The following is a 26,287-nucleotide window of genomic DNA, read 5'->3' on the forward strand; positions in this document are numbered from 1 at the left end:
CACCCCAGCACCCCCCCCCAGCCGGCCCTGGGCGCTGCACGCTCCAGGAGTGGACAGGGACATGAGGCGATGTCTGTGGCCAAGGGGAGGACGTGTGCTGAGCCCCAGGAGGCACCGATTGGCTGGCGGTGAGGTAATGCGATGCAGTCTAAATGTGGAAACGGCAGCCCCGGTGTCCAGGGCATGCCTGCTCCCCGACCAGCCCAGTTGGCCGCTGGCCCTGTCTGAAGGACCAGGTCTCCGAGGGGTTCTGCAGACCTCAGGGGCCCTCGCTGGCTCACAGGGCAGGGTCTGTGCGCCAGAGACCAGAGGCAGCATCTGTGAGGTCATGACGGTTCCCTGCCCCTGAACACACTGCAGTTCCGACCTCTGCCCTTAAACGGGGACCTCCGCTCTTAAACGGGGACCTCCTAGCAAGGGTGTGTGACGGGGCCGGACTGGGCTGCCCGCACAGGTCATGGTGAGTGGCAATCAGGACGGCTGCTGAGAACCTGGCTGGTTTCCAGGGCAACCGACAGTGTAACTCCTTGGATGATGCGGACGTCCCTTAGGTCCTTCCTGCGTACTCATGTGGGTACATAATTGGGCCAGGAGTCCACACCCGAAATCCCCATTCCAGCCCACTTCCTAATGCTAAGTGTCAGCGCCAGATTTAGCCATGAAGGATTGAGGAATTCCAGAGGACACTGTGGGCTATGCTTTCCATCCTTTTTTTTTTTCTTTCCTCTTCAAGGACAGAGCTGGCCTCTCAGGAAAAGTTTTCCGAGGTTTAGCAGCTTCCAGAGATCACAGTTGGTGCTCAGTAAATACTGCAGGGCGATTGACTAGTCCCTGAGCATCTCCTGTCAACCAGTGTCAGGTGTTCTGGGAGCTAAAGGGATGTGGGACTTGCCCTTGAGGAGGCCGTTTAACTATTTATCCAAAAAATATTCTAGACTATTTGCCCTGGGCCTGACACAGTTCTAAGTGTTTAGGCTATGATGGTGGACAAAGGAAAGCCCTTGGTCTCTTGAAACTAACATTGTGAGGGGAGATGCAGACAAAAAAAGCAAGAGAGTTGAGACGAAAGTGAGGGAGGGTAAGGAGACTGAAGGTAGCTAGAATAAGGCTACTTGGAGGTCAGGGGTGAACTCTGTTAAGAAGTGACATTTAAGCCAAGAGCTCAGTGAAGCCACAGAGAGAGAGAGCATTCTAGAAGCAGAGTATTCCAAGCAGGAGGCTCTAACTGTGAGACCAACACCAAGCCAGGGCCAGCTTGGAGATTCAGGAACAGAAAGATGAGCAGATGAAGGGGAAAGTGGTATGTGGGTAAGGGTGGTAAAAAGGGCAGTGGCCGGATCTTGTAGGCCACAGCAAGTAATCAGAATTCAGACTTTGGGCAGGTCACAGAGATGCATATCCAAGGATAAACGTTCTCGCCATTAATGACAACTTCTGCTGGGTCACCCAAGGAGAAGCAGAGCCTGTTAATGGGCTACTGAGTCCTTTGTACTCACAGTGAAGTCACTGCTCTTCTCCTGCATGCACAGTAATTCTTCTGGGACAGTGCCTTGTAGGAGGGGGCAGCTGGAGCAAACTCTACCTGAAGGGGTCATCCTCAGTTATGTATCATCCAGTCCAAATCCTTTCTTTCCTCCAAAATAATACTGGCTATATATTATTGGATGCTTGGTTTGATTCAGACCTCATGCTCAGCCTGTATATACATCATCTCATTTAGTTCAGTCGCTCAGTCGCGTCTGACTCTGTGACCCTATAGACTGCAGCACACCAGGCTTCCTCATGAAAGTCGTAGAACGTAGGTGGTATAATTTACATTGACAAGCGAGGAATCTGAGGCTCTAAGAGATAAGAGAACTCTCCCAAGATGAGTCACTGAAGAAGAGATAGAAGTAAGCTTCAAACTCTTAAGTATGGACTTTTGGCCATCTTGGCTGGGGATGAATAGCCCAGGAAATACCTCCTAGGGCAGGAGTAGGGGTGGGGAGAGAAGGAGACAGAAAGATTGAGAGAGAAGCTATATATATCATAATATCATGGATTCAGCCAAGAGGAATTTTGCACCCCGAGGGGATGACTGGCAGTAATATCTGGGGATAGTTTTCCTTGTCACACCGGGAGGCGGAGAGGGAGTGCTACTGACACCTAGTGGGCAGCAACCAGAGGTGCTGCTCGAATCTCGTGATGAACAGGACAGCCCCACAACAAAGAACTGCTGGACCCAAATGTTCATAGCACCGAGGCTGAGAAGCCCTGAGTGAGATCTTACTGGGCAAACTGCTCTTTCCTTCCTCCCTCTTACTTATATCAGTATCTCTGCCCTAGGGGTTACTGCCACACAGTATTTCCAGATACTGAACTAACATCCACATGGTTATTTGGGGTTCCAGTGGGATGGTGTTTCCCCCCAGCTCTCCTTGCTGTGTAAGCTGTTGTTTGGGCTTCCCTGGTGGCTCAGATGGTAAAGCATGTGCCTGCAGTGCAGGAGACCCGGGTTCGATCACTGGGTTGGGAAGATCCCCTGGAGAAGGAGATGGCAACCCACTCTAGTATTCTTGCCTGGAAAATCCCATGCATGGAGGAGCCTGGCGGGCTATAGTCCATGGGGATCGCAAAGAGTCGGACATGACTGAGTGACTTTACTTAGAGAGAGAAAGAGCTAGGTCTCAAGGTGAGCGGCCCCGGGGCAGTGCTGCAACAAGCCTGTAGTTGAGGGAAGGCATCAGTTAACTGCCTCTACTGTGGTTTTGCCACCTGTGAAGCGGAGGTGACGAGACCTCCTCCAGCTACCCTTCAGGTTTGTCGTGAGAATTCTACAAGACAACAGATGTGAAAGTGTGTTCTTGAAAGTACTATATACGTGTGTTATTACTAATCCTTATACCACTAGTCAAATGAAACATTATTCTGCCTCTGACAACACCGATCTGTGGAACCATTAGAGTTCTGTATGTTATATTCTAAAAGAGCCGGAGAGAGAGCTGTCAGGGGCCTGAAGAGATGGCTCGCAGGAAAAGAGCCAGTGAGACACCTGGGAATTATTACAGTGAGGTGGGGAGACATGTGGTCTCTTATTCAGTTACTCAGATGTCCTTTGTTCGCTTTCTTGCATCACGATTACCTCTAGATGTAATATAATGACTTTATTAATAAAGTTGTTGCCCTCTTCCCACCCCTGTCAGAGCTCTGAGGGCGCAGTCGAAACAGAATAATTAATTAATGGAAATGAAGAGAAAACAGCTCCTGTAATGGCTACGGAGATCACATAGCAAGGAGGCAGCTGCAGAAATTTCTGGTCGTGTTTGATACTGGCCAATGCAGAGGAGGCTGGGCAAGTCCTAGGATTTCAGATCAACAAGCAGAATATCTTGGGAAGACCCTCTTATTTCTCTTTCACCCTGAAAGGCATAGAAGATAGGAGGGCAGCCTCTGGACCTCTCTGAGGCAGCCAGCATGTTGCTAAAGAAGACTGGGAGCAGCTGAGGCAGTCTGGGATGCTGTAACCTGTATGGGATCAGTCTCACAGAGAAGGGCAGAAAGAAAAGTTAACTTAGTGGTCTGACTTCAGAAGTATGTAGATGAGTCTCCTATAGAAAAATCTCCCTTTGATCTGTTCACTGTATCTGAAATTCCTTTAATAGCATGTAACTCTTCCCTGTGTGTAATTAAAGATAAAATAGAGAAGTTATAGTCTTAAATTTATCCTAAAATGTACTGTGTGATTTCAAAAACTGAGGAAGTTTTTGTACTTTCCCTAACTCCATGGTCTGAGCCTAAATAAAGGCTGCTTTGCCTGAGTATCTAAATTAAACTGGCTATAATCACACACCTTCCTTGGGATGTCACTGGTTGACATCATTCTCATGACCCTAAAACCCTTTGCTGTTTCTTTTTGGGCATCTGAATCTGTTTGCATAGGACTTGCGGAGAAGGCAATGGTACCCCCACTCCGGTACTTTTGCCTAGAAAATCCCATGGACGGAGAAGCCTGGTGGGCTGCAGTCCACGGGGTCGCTGAGGGTCGGACACAACTGAGCGACTTCACTTTCACTTTTCACTTTCATGCATTGGAAGGAAATGGCACCCCACTCCAGTGTTCTTGCCTGGAGAATCCCAGGGACGGTGGAGCCTGGTGGGCTGCCGTCTATGGGGTCGTGCAGAGTTGGACACAACTGAAGTGACTTAGCAGCAGCAGCATAGGACTTGATGAATTCCTTGTCTTTTATCTCACCAAGAACACTTCAGAGGCTCCCTGGGGCAGGGGAAAGAATATGTCAGGGACCAGGGGTAGGAGAAGGCCAGCCTTTGTCATTAAGCAGGTTGACCCTGGGCAAGCCATGAAAACTCTTCGGACCTTAGTTCCTCTGCCTATTAAGAGGGAAAGAAAGAAAGTGAAGTTGTTCAGTTGTGTCTGGCTCTTTGCGACCCCATGGACTATAGCCTACCAGGCTCCTCTATCCATGGGATTTTCCAGGCAGGAGTACTGGAGTGGGTTGCCTCTACCTTCTCCAGGGGATCTTCCGACCCAGGGATCAAACCCAGGTCCCCCACATTGTAGGCAGACGCTTTACCGTCTGAACCACCAGGGAAGTCATTAAGAGGGAGATTGGGATTAAATATCCAGGGGACTTCCTTACTCTAAGATTACAGATTGACTTTTCTTCATTTTGCTTAGGGAAGCCTCTCCTTCATTGCCACCATCTTTCAACCCAAGTCAGTATTTTCTCATCAGTCTGAGTCCTTTCTAGAGAATAGAAGGTGTACCCATGATTCAGGGAGACGCAAGGAGCATTCATGGCCAAGGGTATGTAGAGGGTGGCTGTGATTCAGGGGGATCCAAAGGGTGCCTGTAGTCCAAGGGGTTGCTGAGACAAGGAGGGGCAACAGGGTCCATGAGTCAAGAGGCCATGGCTGATCCTTCTTGGCAGATTACTGTCATCCCAGAAAGACTCTGACAGTGGGTTACTGATGTTGACTTCCATGGAATTAGGAGTAGGACCTTAACACTCACCCTTGGAGAGGCAGAGAGGCAGAGCTCCAAGGGTCACTGGCTTATAGCTGTGAGCCAACTTGCATAGACAGGTTGACAAGATAGAGTAGAGGCTGGACAACCGTACAGAGTAGCAGACCTTGAGTTCCACGTTTTCATGGATAATTACCGTAGCCTTCAATTTTAGGCACATCGCAGTGTATCTGTATACAACTGACTCCTCTTTCAGGTGATGGAACCAGAGCCCCTGGAGAGCACTTGCCCTCTAGTGGCTGGAGCAGAGCTGAGTGCACAGCTCCTAACCCACAGTTAGATTTCTGTTGGCTTGGTGATGCACCTGAGCTTGAGCCAGGGTTCACAGAGCCCCCCCGCCCACCACCCCGGGAACACAGAGCATCACAGGGGAGCTCAGGGAGCCCTTTCAGCACCCCTCCTGACTTGAGATGATGCAGAGGGCATACCACCCCTCCTATTTCTGCAGGCGAGATTGGTTGCACAGAAAGGTCTTTGGTTTGCCCAGACTCAGCTGCAGAGCTGCAGTGTGCCGGCTTCTTCTGAGGTCAGGTGTCGGTGTTTGGGGTGTAGCTAAGGCACCTGGAATCTTCTCTTAACAGTCACACATTTGCTTGTGTCACTTCTGCCTCGGTTAGATGTTGTCTCCAGCAAACGGATATCGTTATGTGGTTTTCCAATTAACACTTCCCAAGGGGAGCTGGTTAATATGGATGAGGCTTTTTAACATTTGGCTTTGAAAAAAGGGTTCTATGCAGTGAGAGCAGAAGGAGCCAGCATCTTAGTAATTGGCTAAGGATTGCAAGGGAGGAAGGCAGTCTGGGGGCACTTGTTATTGGGGGCATTCAGGGTCTTTGCAGAATATATTATCATGGTTCAGATTTTAAATGCTTTTTCAGGTAAAATTGAAGGTGGGTCTAGGTGGAGATTATTCCAAGAAGGCTAGAACCCTAGACACTAATTGCAAAAAAAGGAAAGAAAGAAATGAATTGCTGAAGGTCATATGCATCTTGTTGACCTGGGGCTTAGGTAGGGTTCTCAGTAGGGTTTCCTTACTCTGACTTTTGTGCTTGGCAATAGGCAATTAAATAAGAGGATTGATTTATGGAGAGGCCAAAGAGTATAGCGGGGTGAATAGATATGCAATATGACCTCTACTCCCAGGAGAGTCCAAAAGTCCACAGGGCATGGTCAAGGTGACATTTGGTATGCCAGCACCCCTATCCTTTGGGAAGGAATGCCCAAGGACCTAGCAAAACTCCTCTTTGACTTCCCTCTCAACAGTATAAGCCAGGGAAAGGGAATGGGTAGAAATAAGACATTTCATAGTGTTGAATAAGAGTTCTATGAAAGCACGGTGGTGGCTTTCCATCGATGAACTTTGGAGTGTAGTTTATACTGGTAAAGCTATTGAGTGTTCAAATGATCCTCTTTCAGAGCATGTTGCAATTCTTCCTTTGTAAATGAGGAGCTTGGATTACCTTTATTACTTTATAATAGAAATTCAATCTTAGTTTTCATTCCCTACTCTTTCCATTGCACAGTTAAGGTACCTTCTAAGGACACTTTACCTACAAGGATGCATTTTACACTGGAGCCTGTGCTCCTTGCCTGCACACTTTGTGTCTTACAAGCTTTAGAATCACCATCGGCTATTCCTTTTATCCACATTTTTCCAGCCCCCATTGCCACCCCAAACAGCACCAACCTGCAATTCAGTCATTCACTCAGCCCTGCTGACTTGTTTTTACAGCCTGAGATTAGGATTTTTTAGAACTTATTTTACTGAAGTATAGTTGGTTTACAACGCTGTGTTAATTTCTGCTGTACAGCAAAGTGATTCAGTTATCCATAAACGTATTCTTTCACATATTCTTATTCTATTATGGTTTATCACGGAGAACTGAATCTAGTTCCCTGCGCCATACAGTGGGACCTTATTGTTTGTCCAACACATACTAGTTTGCACCTGCGAATCCCCGAGTCCCAGTCCATCCCTCCCTCCCCCTCTCTCCTGCTGGCAGCAAGTCTGTTCTCTATGTCTGTGACTCTGTTTCTGCTTCGTTGCTAAGATCATTTGTGTCATGTTTTAGATGTCGCTTGCAAGTGATATCATACAGGATTTGTCTTTCTCCTGACTTACACTTCTGGTGATAATCTCTAGATCCCTCCATGTTCATGCAAATGGCCTCATTGCCTTCTTTTTTATGGCTGAGTAGTATTCCATTGTGTATAGGTGCCGCATCTTCTTTATCTGTTCATGATATTAGTTTTTAACCAGATCACTCCATTTTCACTCTATGCAAACATCTCTTCAACTTTGGAAAGCCCTTGTAAGCTAACACACCAGGGAGAACTGTGGTGATTCTCAGGTGTTTGCTGGGACAAGGTTAGATGATGGCGAAATAGAGATGGAATGGGCAGGGGGGGATGGGACCCCATGTGGGGAGGCTTGATGGGTGGTGGTGGGAAGATTGTGCTGCCAACTGCAGGCTGGGCCAGGCAGTGGACGGCAGGAGGTGACTTATGGGACTTCTGGAAGCTCTCCACTGCATATCATGCTCTCCCTTCTCAGCTCACAGATGGCTGAAGTAACACCTTTAACTAGATTCAGTGATGGGTACTTTAGGGACAAGAGAGGGAGAGCACATAGGAGGAGTGTATGGGGGTTGGTCTTAAAGAAAAAACCTGCTTATTGCTCAGTTTTTCCTGCATTGATTATGGTCCTGGGTGCATGGGAACCACTAGAATTTGCCCACTTCTTACCCAGCTTTCATGCTCCCGATCTTGTCATACAGCAGCACTTGGAGAGCGGGTAGCTCCTACCAGCTGGTGCCAAAAAGTGCCCCAGCTTCAAGATATTTATATTTCACTCACGACCTTCCCGGTCACACACGTTGTGACAAAGTCGAGAATGTGATCACTTGTGCTTTCGGGCCTCCCTTGCTCTCCTCCAGGTAACACTGGCCTCCGTGTTCATACCTGATGACAGTGCTGAGCAGCTTTACAGGGGGATCTGCTTCCTCTGCCTTTGGCTTCTGGGCTGTCTGATTGCCCTCCGCTTCTTTTATCCCCTGTTAGAGCTTCACTCCTTTTGGCTGCTTATGAAATGCTGGTGCTCCTGAAGGTTCTTCCCTTGGCTCCCCTTTCCTTCTCCTGTAATCCTCGTTCTGGACAAGTTCAAGCATCCTCTCGATGCTGATGAGCCTCAGCTTCAAATTCCTAGCCCTTATCTCCTTCTCCTGGGCTTCAGAACAGCTTCCTATTAAACATTTCAACTGATTTGCCCCACAAGTACCTCAAATAACACATCTAAATCTAAACTCATTCTCTGCTCCACAGAAGTTGTGTCTCTGTTTCTCAGTAAAAGAGTAGAACTGAATGGAGAGAATGAAAGACTTCATTGACTCTCACCTGATCATTACCTACACTTCTTCCCTTGCTCATCCCATCTACCCCGCTGCCTGTTACCTCTAATTTGCCGCCCAGTCTTGGAATTCTACCCACTCAAGTATTTTTGTAGGCTGACTCTACACTGCCCTCATTCAGGGTTTCATCAGCTTTATTTGTCCTCTGACATTTGCCTGCCTGTGTCCGGGAGCGGTGTAAGGTTTGTCTCTAAAAGAAAATCTGGATACAGTTTGTAAACAAAATGTTATTTTAATAGAGTCTGGATTCTTACACAAAGTCTTCAAACACACTCTTCCAGTATCATGAATGAGTACAGGAAAGGCCAGCAAACACCTTTTAGTGGGTTCCTACTTTAAAAGGGGCTTCCCAGGCGGTGCTAGTGGTAAAGAATCCACCTGACCATGCAGAAGATACAAGACATGCGTGTTCAATCCCTGGGTGGGAAAGATCCCCTGGATTAGGAAATGACACCCAACTCCAGTATTCTTGCCTGGAAAATACCATGGGCAGAAGAGCCTGGCAGGCTACAGTCCATGGGGCTGCAAAGAGTCGAACACGACAGAGTGACTGGGCACGCAGTTGAAAAGAAATCCATCTGTGAGATAACACACTTCCTGAGGCTCTCAAACAACGCCCAGGGCCATTATTTTTGGTCCTACGGTAACTTTGTGAATAAAATACAGAGCTTCTTCATAGTAATTTCCTATTATGGTCAGCTAATGAGCTAATGAAGGTAGTCCTTCATGAAAGTCTTTTGTCTGTCTATAACCTGAAGAGTATTGATACTTTGATCCTTTTGGCGCCCTCATCTTCTTCCATCTTGGCCCCTTCCACCAACAGGTGTAGATTCATGGATTTCTTTTAAACTGTGTGCTCAGTCTCTCAGTCATGTCTGACTCTTTGGGGCCCTATGGACTGCCCCATGCTGAAAAGGTTTATTCCACTTGTGCTCCTTCCCATCTGGGTTCCTAACAAGCTTGGCTGAATTCTCCCCTCCTTGGGTTTCTCCTTGAAGACTAAGATCCTATCTCAGAAAATCTGGTCATTGAGAAGTTTGGGAAAATGGTAGCAGTTACTTGGGAGTTCCCTTGCCCTAGCTCTGGATGGTGTTCATAGGTGAACTCAGCTTTAAGAGCTGCTGTTCTGCGTGAATCACAATGAAGTCATCTGAGATGAGCTGCCGACCTGCACAGCTCATGAGGAATCTCAAGGTCTCCTGTCAGCCTCCTTTCAAACGCTCACAGTGATTAATTCTATAGAAATCATTCTTGGTGCTTCACCTTCAGAAAACAATTTTCTTGTTGAATACATATGGGATATAGAGGCTTCTCGCAGGGAAGAAAAAATCAGGTTTGCTTTTCATATCAGCTACTTTTTTTAATTCCAAAGAAATCTACCTCCAAAAGCAAGCAAAGAGTCCTTCTCCCACAGAGAAGGTTGTGCCTTAGGTTTTAGAGCCTCGTGGTTTTATCAGGCTTGCTCTCCTCTCTTCTTGCTTGGCCTTCTATTCAGGTCACCTGGGTTCTTTCCTCTTTGCTGGTGGCAGGGACTGATCTGAGTGAGCAGGGTTGACATGGGAAAGAAAAGTGAACTGTGCAATTGTTCTAATTCTTCATGTCTGATGTATCATTGTGGGTCAGTACAGCTTTTGTTGAAGAGTAGTGAGCTGAGGAGGAACCACAGCAGCTCTAAGGGGTCTCCAGTTTTAGGAAGATCGTTTTCTGGTCTGTGAGTCGTGGTCCCATCTGTGTGTGTCTGGGGGGAAGGTTTAGACCCAGATGGAGTCAACCCCTTACTCTGATCTCTCATCACCCTGAACCTCTGGCTACAGCTAGGAGCATTGAGTGCCATTCTGAACCAGCCTGGTGCCTTTGGAGTCCTTTGAGTAAAGATAACTCTGGTCAAGTCATAAACCCACTGTGGTGCTCAAAGGGGAGAAACTCTTTCAGAATGACCTTAGCTGCAGAAGGAGTCAGATGACCACCTCCCTTCATCCATGGCCTCAGGTCGGGAGTTAGGGTCAAGGGGCGTCAGAGCCTACAGGCCTGTTCTGTTACTCAGCCTGGGGTGAGAAGGCAGCAAGTTGTCACCCTGGAGTCTTCCAGTTCCAATTTAACCATTCATTTGCAGTTTTTTGCCCCCTCTTTTGAGGGGTAGTGGGCAGTAGACTTAAACACACACACACATGCACACACACACACACGCACACCAGAAATTCCAAATAAAATTGCTAGAAGTAGCATGCCCTTTGCCTGTCCCCAGGATGCCCAGAAGTTTTCTCCATTGCCCCTTATTGCTTTCCTTTAGCCCTGTTTGTTCTTATGACATTAAAGCGCCTGACTACCTACTTCACAAGGATCCTCATTTCTTTATCCATCATATTTTCTTTCTTTCTTCTCTTTTCTTTTTTTTTTAGTCTTAAGGTCTGCAATCGAGAGCACTTTAACTGAAATCCTGGGCTTCCTGCAGCAGCTGTGGGAGTTCCCAGCCAACTGTCTTGTCCTCTGAAGAATAAATTCCCTTTGACAGTGCCACTTGTGAGAAAAACAGAGCCAGGGTGGAGGATCTTACCGATAATTTAGGAAGCGAGAGGAGTTATTGGCGGGTGGTAAGGGAGGACAGAAGATGGATTAATATTTTTTGCTTTATCGCTTGGCATGTTAAACTTAATTATATTCCTTGGGAGACCTCTAAACAGTCATAATTAGGAATTATGATAATAGCCGCTGTGGCGTTACACATGTTCATTTTACTGCCTGCCTCTTTGTGACTGTGGGCTGTGATTAATTCCAATCAACATCACCAGGACAAGACCTCTCCCTGTCTCCTGGGACCTTTTTGACTTTGGATGGCCAACCGCAAGGGTCAGAAGCTCCTAGACTAACCCCATGAGCTAAAAAGAGTGACCTTCACAGACTGCATGCAGTCATAGGAAATGCTGTTGGCGGTGTCAGCCATGGTGATGAAAATGAGAATTTGGTCCCAGACTTTATACTTTGTCTTCTTCTGCCTTTGCTATGAATTTCTTTCCTTTTGTTTCGTGGTGAACTTGCAAATATCATTTCTTCATTTGTTTTGTGTAGAGAGGAAGGAGGGTTCCCGGGATAATCCTTCGTGCTTGTAAGTTGATGGGACAGAGGGATAACCCCAAGAAGAGTGTGAGAAGGGAACCCCTAATCAAAGGTCTCAGCTGCATATCAACTATGTAATAGGAAATTTCGTTTTAAATCGAGGCAACATCCTCTTTAGCATTTTTGAGATCCATTCTCCTTTTGATCATGAAGGCAAAAAAGTGAAAACTTGCTTGCTTTTAACACAGCTGCTTGTCATCCCTAAAAAGGATTTGAGCGATTCTTTGTTCTGTTGATTTTATTGGAGAGGAGTTTGTGTCTAGAGGAGATAAGGCATTAATTGGGCAAAGAGTCACAGCATCTCGAGTGCCATTCAGAGGCCTGCGACTGGCCATCTCCAATGGGAGTATCAAAAGAAGCCCCTTTACCCTTAGGCTGGTCAGCCTCAGACACTTATAAGAACCCTTCACTAGCCCAGTTTAGAATAACAATATCCACGTTAAAAGTCAGCCCTCAGTCCTATTTTTAGTACCATCCTTACATCCTGGATGTTATGACAGACCAGAGGCTTGAATACCAAGTCCTACCTCTCAAGACTCTCATCTCAAAAGAGACTCAAGATCAGATTCTGAAACCACATGGTCCTGAACTTAGGAAATTCACAATCAAAGGCTTTTCTCAGAACCTTTCCCTAAAATCATAAAGACACAGTATCAGGCAAAGGATTTTGATTTTCTTTCTTCTCCCTCCTTACCTTCCACCCCACAAGTTGACTCGGAGTTGTCTCTGCTTCTTTTAAGTCATAATCTCCCCTGAGGCTCAAGAGGAACTCTGCTGTATTTTGATGAGAAGAGTCACATTCAGTGCCACTGTCCTTACTCTCCAAGAACAAGGAATCATTAGTATCTTGATATCTAATTGTGTAAGTTATAGCACTCCTTGGAGCTCTGAGGAAAAAGCTGGAATCTCGCACACAGATTCTGCTAGAAATAGATGGCTGTGCTCTATAAAAGGAGAGAGAAATTCTGTTTGAGTGATGCCATTGGAATGTTTAAAAGAAATCCAGAGGGGAAAAAATAATCCAAGTGAATAATATGTATTGGGTCTCTGGCCTCTAATTTGACATTCAGGTCAGATCAAAACTAACCCTGTCAGATCTTGGAATATAATGTCATATAAAAATGCTACCAGGCAAGGAGCTTTATTATACACAATAGTGAAAAATACGGGAGACGCCGTCTCTGGGTATTTTTCTATAAAATCTTTACTCGTTTCACAGCCTTTACAAGCACAAGCTAGAAGTGCCATGTTTAAACACCTACATTTGTTGGGATTTCTTTTTAAAAAATAAACAGAAGAGTCAGATTTCACACGTGTTAAGTGGTGTAATAGTAAATCGTATTTAACAAGGTGGGAAAATGTCAGTTTTCATTGGTGTACAAAATGTCTACATGTAAATACTGGACTGACTATTAAATGAAGGTGCTGCCATCAGCTTTTTAAAAATAACAAAATTATCATGCAGGTCGGCATATGGAATCTTCATGTGACTGCAGGTGTGTGTGTGTGTGTGTGCGTCTGCATGCTTTTAATTCCTCAGGATTGGTGGAATGACAAAATGTGTGAAGAAAGATAGATGGTGACTATTTTAAGCAGCACAAAAATGCGAGGAGGAGGTGCAGGATGAAAAAAAAAAAATGATCAAGCAGGAAGAGGGTCACGGGTATAAGACTAGAAGAAAAGATGAGTTTCTTTAAACTAGAAAAATCAAAGGGATGTCTTTTCCCCTTACGGCAATAACCACTTTTTTCTAGGGCTTTATGCATTAACACCTAAAAAATAGATTTGCGCTTTAAATACAAGCTGTCTCCAATGCATATCTTTGGAATTATTTTCCCCTCTGATTCCTTTGTGGTCTTATGACAAGGCCATACCCTCATCTGACATTTTTAGTTAAGAAATACCAACCTAAGTTTTCTTTGATCATGCTGTTTTCCCTTGCCTGGAGACTCTATTTCTTTCCTCACTAGCCAATTTTTACCGCTCTTCCAGACTAGCTCAGCTGTTTTACCACCCCGTCTGTCTTGACCCTCCTCCTTAGCCTTGCTGTGTTTGCCGGCTCTGTATTCTCAGATCACATTATATTTAAATGAATACTTACTGTCTCTCCCATGAGGCTGCTAACTACAAGCCCCAGAAGGGTACGGCCATGGCTTGTTCCAGTCTGTATTCCAGTAGTCTAATGAGATGTCCTGGGTGCTCAATAAATCTTCTCTAAGCTCAAGCATATTAGCAATTTAATGTTCCAGTTCTCAGTGAAGCTGAGGCTTACTTTCAGAGGAGACAGTCAACTAGGGGTCATTTCTTATCTAGCTCCTGACCATGTGTTTACAAGGGGCTTCCCTGGTGGCTCAGTGGTAAAGAACCTGCCTGCCAACGCAAGAGATGCGGGTTTGATCCCTGGGTCAGGAAGATCCCCTGGAGGAGGAAATGGCAGCCCACTCCAGTATTCTTGCCTGGAGAATCCCATGGACAGACGAGCCTGGAGGGCTTCAGTCCGTGGGGTCACAAAAGAGTTGGACACGACTGAGCGACGAAACAACAACAGCGTGTTGACAGCCATTGTACGCTCTCTGTTGCAAAACATGTCCTTTTCCACAAATGGAGTAAGCTCTTGTTGGGGAATAAAAAAATTACAGTGACTGTTTTCCAGTAATGTGTATATGTGAGTGGGAGACTAACGCTGTGGTTCTTTGTGTATTGAGGAGGAAGCATTTTCCTTAAGGCTCCATGGCTTTAGGTAATTCTCATTATTTCCTGCTTCCCATCATCCGAGGATGGATTCTGTGAGATTCTGGTTGGCATGGCTAGAATTTTTACGATCGTAGTCACGTGGTCTGCTGGGTCTCAGACTGTCATAAGCTTTTGTAAGGAGGCTTCGATAGGTTTCTGAGGTGTGTAGGTAGAGCTCCCTCTCAGCTTGTGGGGAGCACTGCTTTCCCCGCACCTCAGGGTGCCCAGTGATGTCTCTACTCGTGCAAAGCATTCACTGCAGTGGCATAATTTTATTACAAGAAGATCAGTAGTTTGAGGCTTCAGAGATGATTCTTAAAATAGGAATTCTCCTGTTAAGCTTCCGTGGCTAGCACCCTATCCTCCTTGCCTGTCTTTTTTTTTTTTTTTTCTTTTTGAACTGGCTCCTTTTGTTAATCCCAAGGGACCAAAGTCTAAGCACTCAGGACAACTACCTCTTTAGGCAAACCTGAGCTCTGGCCCACTGTCCTGAGATGGGGAGCTTACTTCCTTTCACTCAGTCCCCATCATCCTCCTGCAGCCACGAGGAGTCTGCAAGTCCTCCTAATTGCCTCTTTAGGTCAGTTTTGTTATTTCCACTTTCCTATGTGGATTGTGCTAGAGGCTGAGGATCCAAGCCTGTAGAGCCCTTTCTTAGTGACCTGATCATGGAGCGCCTTCCCATCAAATCTGTTCCTATCAAATGTACTTTGAGATAAATTGGATAGTTCCATCCTGGTAAGTAATGGTGGATCCAGGCATGCTATGATGCTCTTCTCCAGTTCAAGCGTTGGTTTGTGTTGAGGTTTCTGTGACTGTGTGTTTATTTAAGGACATGGCAAAGGAAAGTGAAGTCGCTCAGTCTTTGCGACCCCATGGACTGTAGCCTACCAGGCTCCTCCAGGCAAGAATACTGGAGGGGTTGCCATTTCCTTCTCCAGGAGATCCTCCCAACCCAGGGACTGAACCCAGGTCTCTCACATTGTAGGCAGACGCTTTACCATCTGAGCCACCAGAAGGACATGGCAGTCGATCCTTATTCATGCCCTCAAGTATCCATAGCCCCTCTTCTATGAGGGGACATCTTTGGGCTAACACTTGTAAGATGCTAAAGAGCTGGCTTGCCAATAGTCCCAAGTGTTTTCTGGGCACTCTGAAGCTAGTATGAACATGGGTATTAGGGGAAGCTTGAAGTTGGTTACTATGTAAGTAATGTGGGAAGATTTTGCTTTTAAGCCTTTGAAATGAAAATAGAGACAGGAGGGGAAATGGCCCTTTGCTAAGAGAAAAATGTTGAGGCATAAAAGGCACCAGAGACAAGAAACAAAAGTTGTAGAATGTTGTTGGAGATGCTAGTGGTTCTGTGTACGTTTCAGATGGGAGTCACACTGGAGTCCTTGATGTCGGTCTGAGATGTCAAAACTCCCCATCTACTTGTATTATGGACATCCTGACCTAGAACCCACCTTCAGCCCAAAGAGATGTGCTACCAGTGTGGCCATCCAAAGCCACTGTGTGGAACCAATGTATCCCAGATGTGTCTGCGTATTCAGACATTTCTCTTTCCTGTTTTTAAACAAATAGATCCACTTATTTATGTATGCATGTATTTATGTGCATACTCATGTACATACTGCTCTGAATTCTCGCTAGTTGGGACATGGTGATTGACAGGGAAGCACTGTTTTAGGAAGTCAGGTGTGAGGTGTCGTGTGGGCAAGGAAACTCTTCTTATTGATCCCTTTGTCACTGATCAGTTAGTTGTATTGATGTCTGGGAAGGAAGTCAGAACAGATTTAGAAGATAACCTTATTTGTTTGTCAACTGAGATGGGTAGCTCATTCAATCAGTAATCAGTTAAGACAACTGACAGTGTGCTATGATATAGAGGTAAGTGGCCCAGGCATGGTCCCTGACCTCAAAGAACACCACAGCATGGTATGACAATACTACCATAAAGGTATCGGGGACCAGGAACACTTGGAGAAGATGCATCTGACTTAGACCCGACTTCACAAAGGCGGCCTGGAGGAGATGGGGCTTGAACTGTGTTGTGAAGGATGAGGCGAGCACAGAGGGACAGGGCAGGAGGGAGAGGAGTTCCAGGAAGAGGACTGAGCATATGGAGGCAGGCAGCCATCAGCATATTTGGGGGCTGTTGCTGGATGGGGACCGCAGCATTAATAAATTCACAGCCCTGTTTACCTTCCACTGTGTAATGGGGAGAGAGGGAAAGAAAGAAAGGTGAGAGGAAGGAGGGAGACAAATTATGGAAGTGCAAGTTATATTTGGGAAGACAGAGAGGTGGATCTAGTTTCTTAGCCTTTTTAAGCCTCATTTAAAAATCACATTCAATTGCAAATTGACAGTCCATGTATCTAGCACGCAGAAATATATATTTTTTAAAGTTGAGCCAACATTTAACAATTGGAGATTTTACTCAAAAATAGAGATGCCTGGATTGAAGATCTGGCCAACCAGGTTCCTGTTCTTCCAAGGGCACAAGAGCTGTTGCCCCTCTTGGGTGAACAGTCACGGTGATTTCTAAAGTCCTACAGAAATTTACAAATCCATCATTCTGTGGAAAAAAAAAAAAAAGTTCTTGAAAATATACAGATTCTGCAGCGCCCAGGTCTGAATGTCTTATGTGAAACTGGCTTTTCTCTTCTGAATGGCGACCATTCAGGGGTCGAAAACTGTTCTCTAAGAAGGCGGGCACCAGGGAGCAGGTGAAGTGGTGGGTGGGGGGAGAAGAGGATGGAGCCTGTGATGAGAGGAGGGATCTGTGATGAGCTCAGGATGTCTGCCGAGCCCCTGTACAGCCTGGAGGCCCCGGGCGGAGGGTCTGCGGCCTGGTGAAGTGAAAGTCGCTCAGTCCTGTCCGACTCTCTGCGACCCCATGGACTGTGTAGTCCATGGAATCTCCAGGCCAGAGCACTGGCGTGGGGAGCCATTTCCTTCTCCAGGGGATCGCCTCAGCAATATAGATGGCGTTTTCGAAAACGGCTGACGCGTCAGGCGCAGGCCAGCCCTGCGCTGGCCTTCCTTCGTCCCAGCCCCCGCCCCCGCCCGCCTCTCTCTGCCCCTGACACCCCATCCCCCAGCAGCACTTGCTTCCCCTCCACCTGCCTCCCCCTGGCTTCCCTGGCAGGTTCACCGAGAACAACCGGGTCTCCATGGCAACGTGAAGACAGCTGAAAAAATGGCAGCTACATGCAGCTGCCCCTCATTTAGTATCGACTCTGGCACTGACAGAACAGATAATGGGCAATAACACACCATTATGTTGTGGGAAAATGAAATGCTTCAGCAGAAGGCTGTCGTGCTGGGGGATTTATTTGTTACTGTACCGGCACAGATTTCTCGTGACTTCCCTTCCTTTCTTTTTATTCCTCCTTTCCCATGGCAGAGGTTTTTTTCTCTCTCTCCTTCAGTTCTTTCCCAGTCCTGTCTTCTGTAGCTTCTCTTTTTGTACTTCTTCTTTCCATCGTCCCTCCCTCTTTTCTTCCCGCTTTGAATCACTTATGAGTGTATATGAAAGCATAGTATACAATAGTCAGATCAATTATTTGCATAATGACTTATAAGTTACAAAGTATTTTCAAATACCTTTTCTTTTTTCATTTGGATGATGAGTCAGCCGTGTGAGATGAATAGGACTTGGGTGCTGATATTTATTTTCCAGATTTTTTTTAAAAAGGGCTCAGAGAAGTTGAATGATTTGCACGAGGTCGGATAAGCAAGGTAAATGTCAGAACCTTCACTTCAACCCAGATTGCTTGGACCCTAAAGAGGATTCTTTCCTGTTTACTAACTGGAAACTTTAGAGTTACCAATCCCTGCTCACGTTATCGGGGTTTTGTTTCTAACTAAATAATCCTCAGTCCCAGAACAAGTCCCCCAGGCATTGGAATGTAGAAGGACGGTCTTTAGATCTTTACTTTAAAAGCCTCTTGCAGATCTTGCCTGCCTGCCAGTTGGCCTTGAGTTGTAATAAATGTGGATCATGTTTGTTTTTGTTTTGATTTTTTAAAATCCAGTGTACCTCTATCTGCTCATTACCTATCATTGCATCATTATGTAATCATGTAATCTTGGCACACAGAAGGGACACAGTGACCTCTTTGAGTTGAAAGTAGGGGCATTTTGGGGGTGTCAGCTTGCCCTTTTGCCAGAAGACCACATGGTACATTGAGAAACAAGGGGCATGGCTGATGGGCTTGGAATCCTCCTCTAAGCTGTTGCCATTGCTTAAGATTTCTTTCTTACATCTGCATACAGCGTCCATCTTGTCTTGAACATTATTTAGTGGACTTCAAAGTGTAGAGAGATCTGGGATCAAGTTCCTGCGTTCATTTGGTCTTGAAAGGTTTACAAATAAAATATAAATGGATATTCCAATTATGTTTTTATTGTAATTGTGACTGAGAACTGAATAACATAAAATGTCTATGGGCATCTAGAGGAGGTATACTGTAAATAATATAGTGGCTTTTGAATCCTAGGAAAGAGTGCTTTGTGCTGATAGAGAGCAATGCTTGTATTTCACAGCAGAGGTTTTTAACCTAGGATCTCTAAACTCCTTAAAAACGGATGCAAAACTTTGCATGGACAAGGTGATACAGGGTAGTGGCTCCTCCCACAGCTTTGGCCATACCGATGTCTTTGCTGTGCTGCTTGCCTGGTCTGTAGCTTTGGAAAAGTTATGCTCTGGAGGTTTTGGATTTTTCAACTTATCTGTGACTCAACGGTTGCTGTTGTGTATTGTTTCTATTCTATGATTTTTCTTTTTTTTTTGCTTTTAAAAAAATTCCTGCACCCCGAATCTCTTCCTGCAGTTTCTCTTCTCTGGCAGGCATACCCATTTTTAGCTATGGAAACTCAAATAGGCCTCTGGCAAAATGCTTTCTAGGTGGTGAGGAAGCTAAGGAAACCAGGCTGCTAAAATTATGACAGTCCTGGGTTGCTGCTGCTTGGTTTCAGGGCCTGTGTAGTTATCTTTCTGTGGATAGTTCCTTAGAGATAGAACCTGTGGATAGAACCTTCCTGTCGTATCATGCAATCGTGGACTGTTAGAACCGACAGGAGCCAGAGGTTTTTCCACTTCTGCAGCCTCTCAGGCCAGGTCCTCCCTGCATGTAGAGCAATGCTGTGGCTGAAGACCTGCTTTGCTAACCAACCCCCTTGCTGTCTTGTCTCTCTGCCCCCTTTAATTTGCTTGACTGTTTGAAGTTGTTAAATGGATTTACTGCCATACTTCATCCAAGGGTGGTATAATCTAACAATAGAAAACATTTATTCAGTGTTCATACTATTCCAGTCATTGCAATTTCTTTTTAAAAAGCAAACATGGCTGGTTCGTAAGATGAGTGCCTTGGGGATTGAGAAATATTTGTAAATGTTTTATCACTTTAATAAATTTTAAAATTAGATTTTAACATTTAGAAGAGTGTTCAGAAATTGCTCCATTATCTGATTTTTTTGTTCATTATTCAAAGAAATGTGAGAATAATAAACCTCTTATCTAGCTATTGAAATTTGGAACTTCAAGACAATCATGAATCTAAAGTTAGCAAGAGATAAGGGGACATAGTCGTTAAACCAGAGGGAGAGTTATCTCATGGTCCGTGTGCTTTCTTTCCATAGGAAAGACCTGGAGTTAGCCAGAGAATTTGGACTTAGTTTTTTTGTTTTTGTGTTTTAAATTTTAATTGGCAGATAAGTACTTTACAATATCGTGTTGATTTGTGCCAGACATCAAGGATATGTCCCCTCTCTTTTAAACCTCCCTCCCACCTCCCATCCCATCACACCCCTCTAGGTTGTCACAGAGCATCTGATTTGAGCTCCCTGCGTCATACAGCAAATTCCCACTGACTGTCTGTTTTACATACGGTAATGTATGTTTCCACGCTACTCTCTCAATTCATCCCGCTGTCTCCTTCCCCCACAGTGTCCACAGTCTGTTCTCTATGTCTATATCTCCACTGCTGTCCTGCAGATAGTCTCATCAGTACCATCTTTCTAAATTACACGTATATGCATTAATATATCATGTTTGTTTTTCTCTTTCTGACTTGCTTCACTCTGTATAACAGGCTCTAGGTTTATCCACCTCATTAGGACTGACTCAAATGTATTAGGACTTAGTTTTTATATCAGGCAGAAGAGCCAAGAGCTGGACTGGGACAGCAAATAGAGTTAGTGGAGAATGTTGGAAGAAGTCAAACCTGCTGTGAGCTAGTGGAGCAACAGCAGGGACGGAAGTGCCCTGGGGGAGGCCGTGGAAGGAAATCCTAATAGATTCAGGATTTAGGATGCTGGCCCAGGGGACCAGGTCTGTTGGCCTTAAGCAAGAGCATCTAGAGAACAGGAAAATCAACTGTATTCTTAAACCAGAGAAGCACACTCAGAAATCAACATTTCTTAGGGAAATCAACATTTCTTAGAAGCTTCATTAAAGCATCAGTGAAATAACTGATCATCAAGATCCTAAAATCCTAGACTCTTTGGTTTGAATGGATCTTAGACATCATTCAACTCTGGGCTACTCAAGGTGTTTCCTACAGATCCGTGCTGTCCATGGCTCTTTATTACTCATCTACGAGAATAAAATATGGAAGCTGAGAGGAACCGTTGAGACACTTTGATAGTTGCTCCGTGTTGGGGCATATCCAGGTCAGTGGACTGATTTTGTTGAACAGGGTATCAACCAGTCAGTGTTTTCAAACTCATTTGGTGAGTCCCACGTGGCATGAGCTGCTAGTTTTTTGTGTTCCCATGTCCTGGTCTGGATTGATTGGGAATTAAGGACAAGCAAACAAAAACAAATTTGGTTCCTCACCACAAAGACTTTGCAAATCCATGATCTCATTAAAGAGCCTGTTTTACATATGAGAAGATAGATGATTTATCCAGTGAAGTCTAGAAGGATAGCTGCAGAAACACAATGATACTCTAACAACAGTTTTTTTCAATTAAGCAAATTATGTCCAATACACTCTATTTTCTAACACAGGGAAAGCATACAATATGTTTTAACAATATGTCTTTAAAAATATCAAACATTTGAAATCTTTGGGCTTTTAAAGGTTTAATCTATCATCCACAGAATCCACCAAGTGAGGTTTTGCCTTGTATACAGACACAACTCTCTCACCCCACAGAAAATGGATTTAACACTCAGACTTTGTTGTTCTCTTGAGGCATTGTTTTATTTCTGGGAATTATTAAAGACTATAGGGTTGTGCTAAATGGCAATTTTATGGGTCAGTTTTGCCCAAGGCTCTCTCTAATAGTGAGCTGGATACTGAAGGAACTCTTGTGGGCCCTTATGAGGCTGTTTAGGGCACAATTTGTAATAATAGTCTAAATGGGGGCTCCACAGCTAATGGAACTCTAGGGTCCTTGCAGCATGTCTGAACCTCCTTCAGTGCCCAGTTTATTCCATTGAGGGATGTGGATCCAGGGTGAGCAGAGCGTAGGTGTGCCCTTGGACACCCCTGTACCCACTTCCATGAGGTTCAGAGACAGATCACACAATAAATACGGACACTTCTCCCACTGCCCTGCTTAGGTTAAGCTGGTTTTCTCTTATGAGTTGAAATTTTGAACCAGCTGGAAGTAAATAATATCATGGTGGTCACAGCACCACAAGGATAACCATACCTCACCTGTAAAACATTACGCATGTATCTCATTGGGTCCCCACCATAATCCTATAGGATTGACAAGGCAGCTACTCTTAGATCCTTTGTTAAGAGGAAGGACAATAAAGGGCGCAAAGAGATGGAACAGATGCTGATTTTATCCCTCAATGCAAACTCAGACCCACCCACACGTGTCCTTCTTCATTGTCACTGTCCGCTTCTCTGTCACCATCGTCTTGTCACCTGGGCATTCGTGGAAGCCTAGCAACAGTCTCCTTGCTTCATGATTAGCCCCTCCAGTTGATTGTTTACAAAAATGTCAGAGTGACTTTTTTAAGTATAAATCATACCATATCACTGTAAGTTTAAAAGCCTTTCATGGTTCCTATTTATTTTTTTTTAGAATGAAGTCCAAACTTTGTGACATGGTTTGCAGAGCCCACCACGCTCTAGCACTTGACCGCCTCTGCAGCCTCATCCCATGCTGTTCTCCATTCACTCTGATCCGTCGGTGCCATTAGATTTCAGGCTCATCAGGTTCTCTTCTGCCCTCGCGAGTCTTTCCCCATCCTCCCCGTGGCTAACTTGTGGTCATTTGTGGACTCCGCTTTTAATTCTGCTTCCTCAAGAGGGCATCCCTGCAGCTTCAGTCTCAAACAGCCCCGCTCACTTTCTCTTTGTTCATGCCCCAGCCTGATCTTGTCGAGCTGGACATCATTCACGGTTATGTCCGCCTGTGGGCCTCTCTGTTTGAGCGTGGTTTCCCTCACCTGACTGCAAGGTTGCTGAGGACAAGGCTGCTTCCCTGGTGGTTCAGATGGTAAAGCGTCTGTCTGCAATGTGGGAGACCCGGGTTTGATCCCTGGGTCAGGAAGATCCCCTGCAGAAGGAAATGGCAACCCACTCCAGTACTCTTGCCTGGAAAATTGCATGGATGGAGGAGCCTCATAGTCTACAGTCCATGGGGTTGCAAAAGTCGGACACGATTGAGTGACTTCACTTTCCCTCACCTGGCTGCAAGGTTGCTGAGGACCAGGTCCAGGGAAACTTGGTTTACCAGTGACTATTCAGCCCATAGCTCACTGTCTGCCTCAGAGCCAGACCACTAGACATATTTGTTAAGTAGGGAGGGGATGATGGACCCGAGAAGGCGCAGATGGGCAACAGTGGTGTGAGATGGTGCCGCTCTGCCTCTGAAATAATTCCTGATTCCCTCTGGTTTCGTTCTTGCTGAAAACATGACCGAGGGTTTCTGGCGGAGCCTGTAGCTGGGCACATAGTGGGAGCTTAATGCACATCTGAATACATGAACCATTGTGTATTGAAAGAGCAAGTGGTAAGCATGCATCATGGCAGACCATGGCCCGGCTTGCTTTGTGCAAATGGTGTTAGAATGTCCCAGCCCTCAAGTTGCACTACCCTCCTCCCTGCTTTAGTGGCTGGATAACCGCCCCTTCCCCCCGCCACCTGCACGCACTGCTGCCCTTGAACCAAAGAGCCTCTGACCAGTCATCGTCCCTTTCTCTCGCCACTGCTGAAGTCTGTTCTGAGTGAGGAAGCAGCTTGGTTATAAAACAAAAGCCCCGGTGTTTTTCTTTTCCTGAAGAATACCATCAGGGCGAAGGCTATGATTAATACACATAATTGAAACAAATGGCAGCTAACTGCAGAAAACCATCTCCCAGCTGTTGGAGGAAGGAAATTGCTGACAGCCGGTCCCCATTGAGTGGCTACTAAATGAGCGGAGCTGCTAAGAGCAGCGAAGAATACACATCACCCTCCACGGCCCTCCGGGGCTGCTGCTCGGGCCAGAGAGGCCCCAAGGACTCTGGCTCGTGTGTGAGCTTCGCCATCCAATTGTGATGTCATCGGTTCTTGGGGCCGGGGCTCGGAGCAGGGTGTTCTGTGTCTGGGGAATGACTCGGCAGGAGGTGACTCTGTCCTGCAGGACGGGCTTATCCTTCTCTCCCAGGCAGCACTACTGCAGATTCCGGGATGAATCTCCTTATGAGGAGAGAAGATGCTTCTTGACCTGTTTGACACTTCTTCTCCCCTTCCCCTTGTTCAGCCATCCTCTGGTAGTGGGGTGGGGAGACCGGTAGGCAGGAAGAGGATTTGGGTTCTTGCTTTCATTCTGCTTCTTGATCTTGATCAGACCTTTGACCTTCTGAGGCTCAGTCTGTAATGTGAGATAGCAGACTGAGAGATCTCTGTCTTCTCAAGTTTTAAGAATCCGTGAGAAAAACAAGGTGTATATATATATATATGTATGTACATATAAGTGTATATATGTGTTTATATATTTTATCTATGTAGATATCTATCATCCTTCTCTGCCCATCATTTGACAGCACCCCAAAAGTTATATGGTCCTTGTGTCAGGGTTAAGATGTGTCTGGCTAAGCTCATACCTAGTTCAGGTACAGGATTTTGTGAACACATGAATCAGAAGCCAAGAAACCTAAGCCAGACACACTCAGTGCATGCAAGCTTCTTTATGCTACCATGCCAGGAGTTAACACATGTCCTTTATTTTGTCCGTGTCATAATTCACTCATTTATTTAACAAGTATTCAATGTGTAGAATTAATATATGCAAGATGGAGGGAATCCCAGAATCAGCAAATAAAATTGGTTTCTACGTGATACAGTAAGTACGAAAAATATCCATCTGGAAAACTAAGTATAGTAAAGAGATGAGGAAGATGCCCTCCCCTGCGCTCTGTCAACTTCCCTTCCGCTCCACATTAACAAGTGTTCCGGGGCAGCTTCTGCCGATGACACACGAGCTAAACGTCAGCCACGTCTTACTCGCATGTATACTTTTGCTTTGACAAAAGCAAAACATCTCAGACCCCAAACAAGTGAGAAGCAAAACCTTGGGCTACGGTGTGCTATGGTATTTGATGCAGCTCTTTCCTCTGGGTCTTTGGCAGTGAGAATTGTGTCCTGTGGCACACCCACACCAGCATTACTAAGAAAGTGAAAATGTTCATCACTCAGTCATGTCTGACTCTTTGCCACACCATGGACTGTAGCCTGCCAGGCTCCTCTGTCCATGGGATTTTCCAGGCAAGAATACTGGAGTGGGTTGCCATTCCTTTCTCCAGGGGATCTGCCTGACCCACGGATCAAACTCGGGTCTCCTGCACTGCTGCTAGTGCTGCTGCTAAGTCGCTTCAGTCGTGTGCGACTCTGTTCGACCCCATAGACGGCAGCCCACCAGGCTCACCCGTCCCTGGGTTTCTCCAGGCAAGAACACTGGAGTGGGTTGCCATTTCCTTCTCCAATGCATGAAAGTAAAAAGTGAAAGTGAAGTCGCTCAGTCGTGTACGACCCTCAGTGACCCCATGGACTGCAGTCTACCAGATTCCTCCGTCCATGGGATTTTCCAGGCAAGAGTACTGGAGTGGGGTGCCATTGCCTTCTCCGCTCCTGCACTGCAGACAGATTCTTTTCCTGAATCTGGCGCACGTCTGAGCCACCAGGTATGATCACTAAGAAGGTGAATGCAGAACTCGGGCCTGGACGTGCTGGGAAGTCAGCCGAAGGGCAGTAGCAGCAGCAGGCCAGCTTTGGGATTGAGTCCACCATAGCGCCCATCCCTCTGGAAGCCTGTCTGCTCTCTGAGTGCTGACTCTGGAAGTGCACGCTCCGAGTGAGTATCAGGGTCTCGGAAATAGCCTGGAGAGAAGGTTCTCCCAGAAGAAGTCACCTTAGTGAGCTTCCTCCTTGTTCTGTCTGCTGTTCATCATCTCTTTTTATCCTCAAACAATCAAGATGTAATGCTCTCTTCTTTGTATGACTAAGAAAACTGAGGATCACAGAAATTAAACGTGTTTCTTCAAGGTAACCCTGTTAATTGCAGGCATCAATAGTAACATTTTTTTTTTTTTTTTAGTGCTTTGGTGGCGAAGAATAAAAAAACAATTTCTCTCTTCAAATAGAAGGGGACTTCGGTAGGGATTAAACGGGGAAAGAGCATTATTAGAGCTTTGGGAGTTTCACTTTTATGTCGGCCCTCTGATTATTTCTGTGACTTTTATGTGTGACTCCCTAATGGGGTAGCCAGTCAATTTTGGAACCTTATATAAGTGACCTTTGGACCCGTTACTGTTTGCAACCAAGATCATCTCCTTGAGGAATTCCATCTGGGAGGGAGGAGCATTATCCAGAAGCCAGAAGCCTTCACGTGTGGCTTTCATTTTCTTCAGGGCACCTCCGCTACCTCAGGGAGAGTCACAGGATGTGACTGAGACCAAAAGCCACTGAACGTTGGGAAAAGGTGGAGGAGCCGTGCCCTCTTGTCACACTGTCACTTTTCACGTGGATAACCTTGCTTCTAAAATTATATTTTGCAT

The 26,287-nt window shown here is 45.7% G+C and overlaps 1 protein-coding gene across 3 annotated transcripts in view; it reads left to right on the forward strand.

The window, feature by feature from the left end:
- NRXN3 (neurexin 3) overlaps positions 1-26,287 on the forward strand; it is a 1,738,382-nt gene that overhangs the window by 371,160 nt on the left and 1,340,935 nt on the right. The window lies entirely within an intron of this gene.

The sequence above is a fragment of the Bison bison genome, unplaced genomic scaffold (genome assembly GCF_000754665.1).
Source record: "Bison bison bison isolate TAMUID 2011002044 unplaced genomic scaffold, Bison_UMD1.0 scf7180017864201, whole genome shotgun sequence".
Classification (NCBI taxonomy): Eukaryota; Metazoa; Chordata; class Mammalia; order Artiodactyla; family Bovidae; genus Bison; species Bison bison.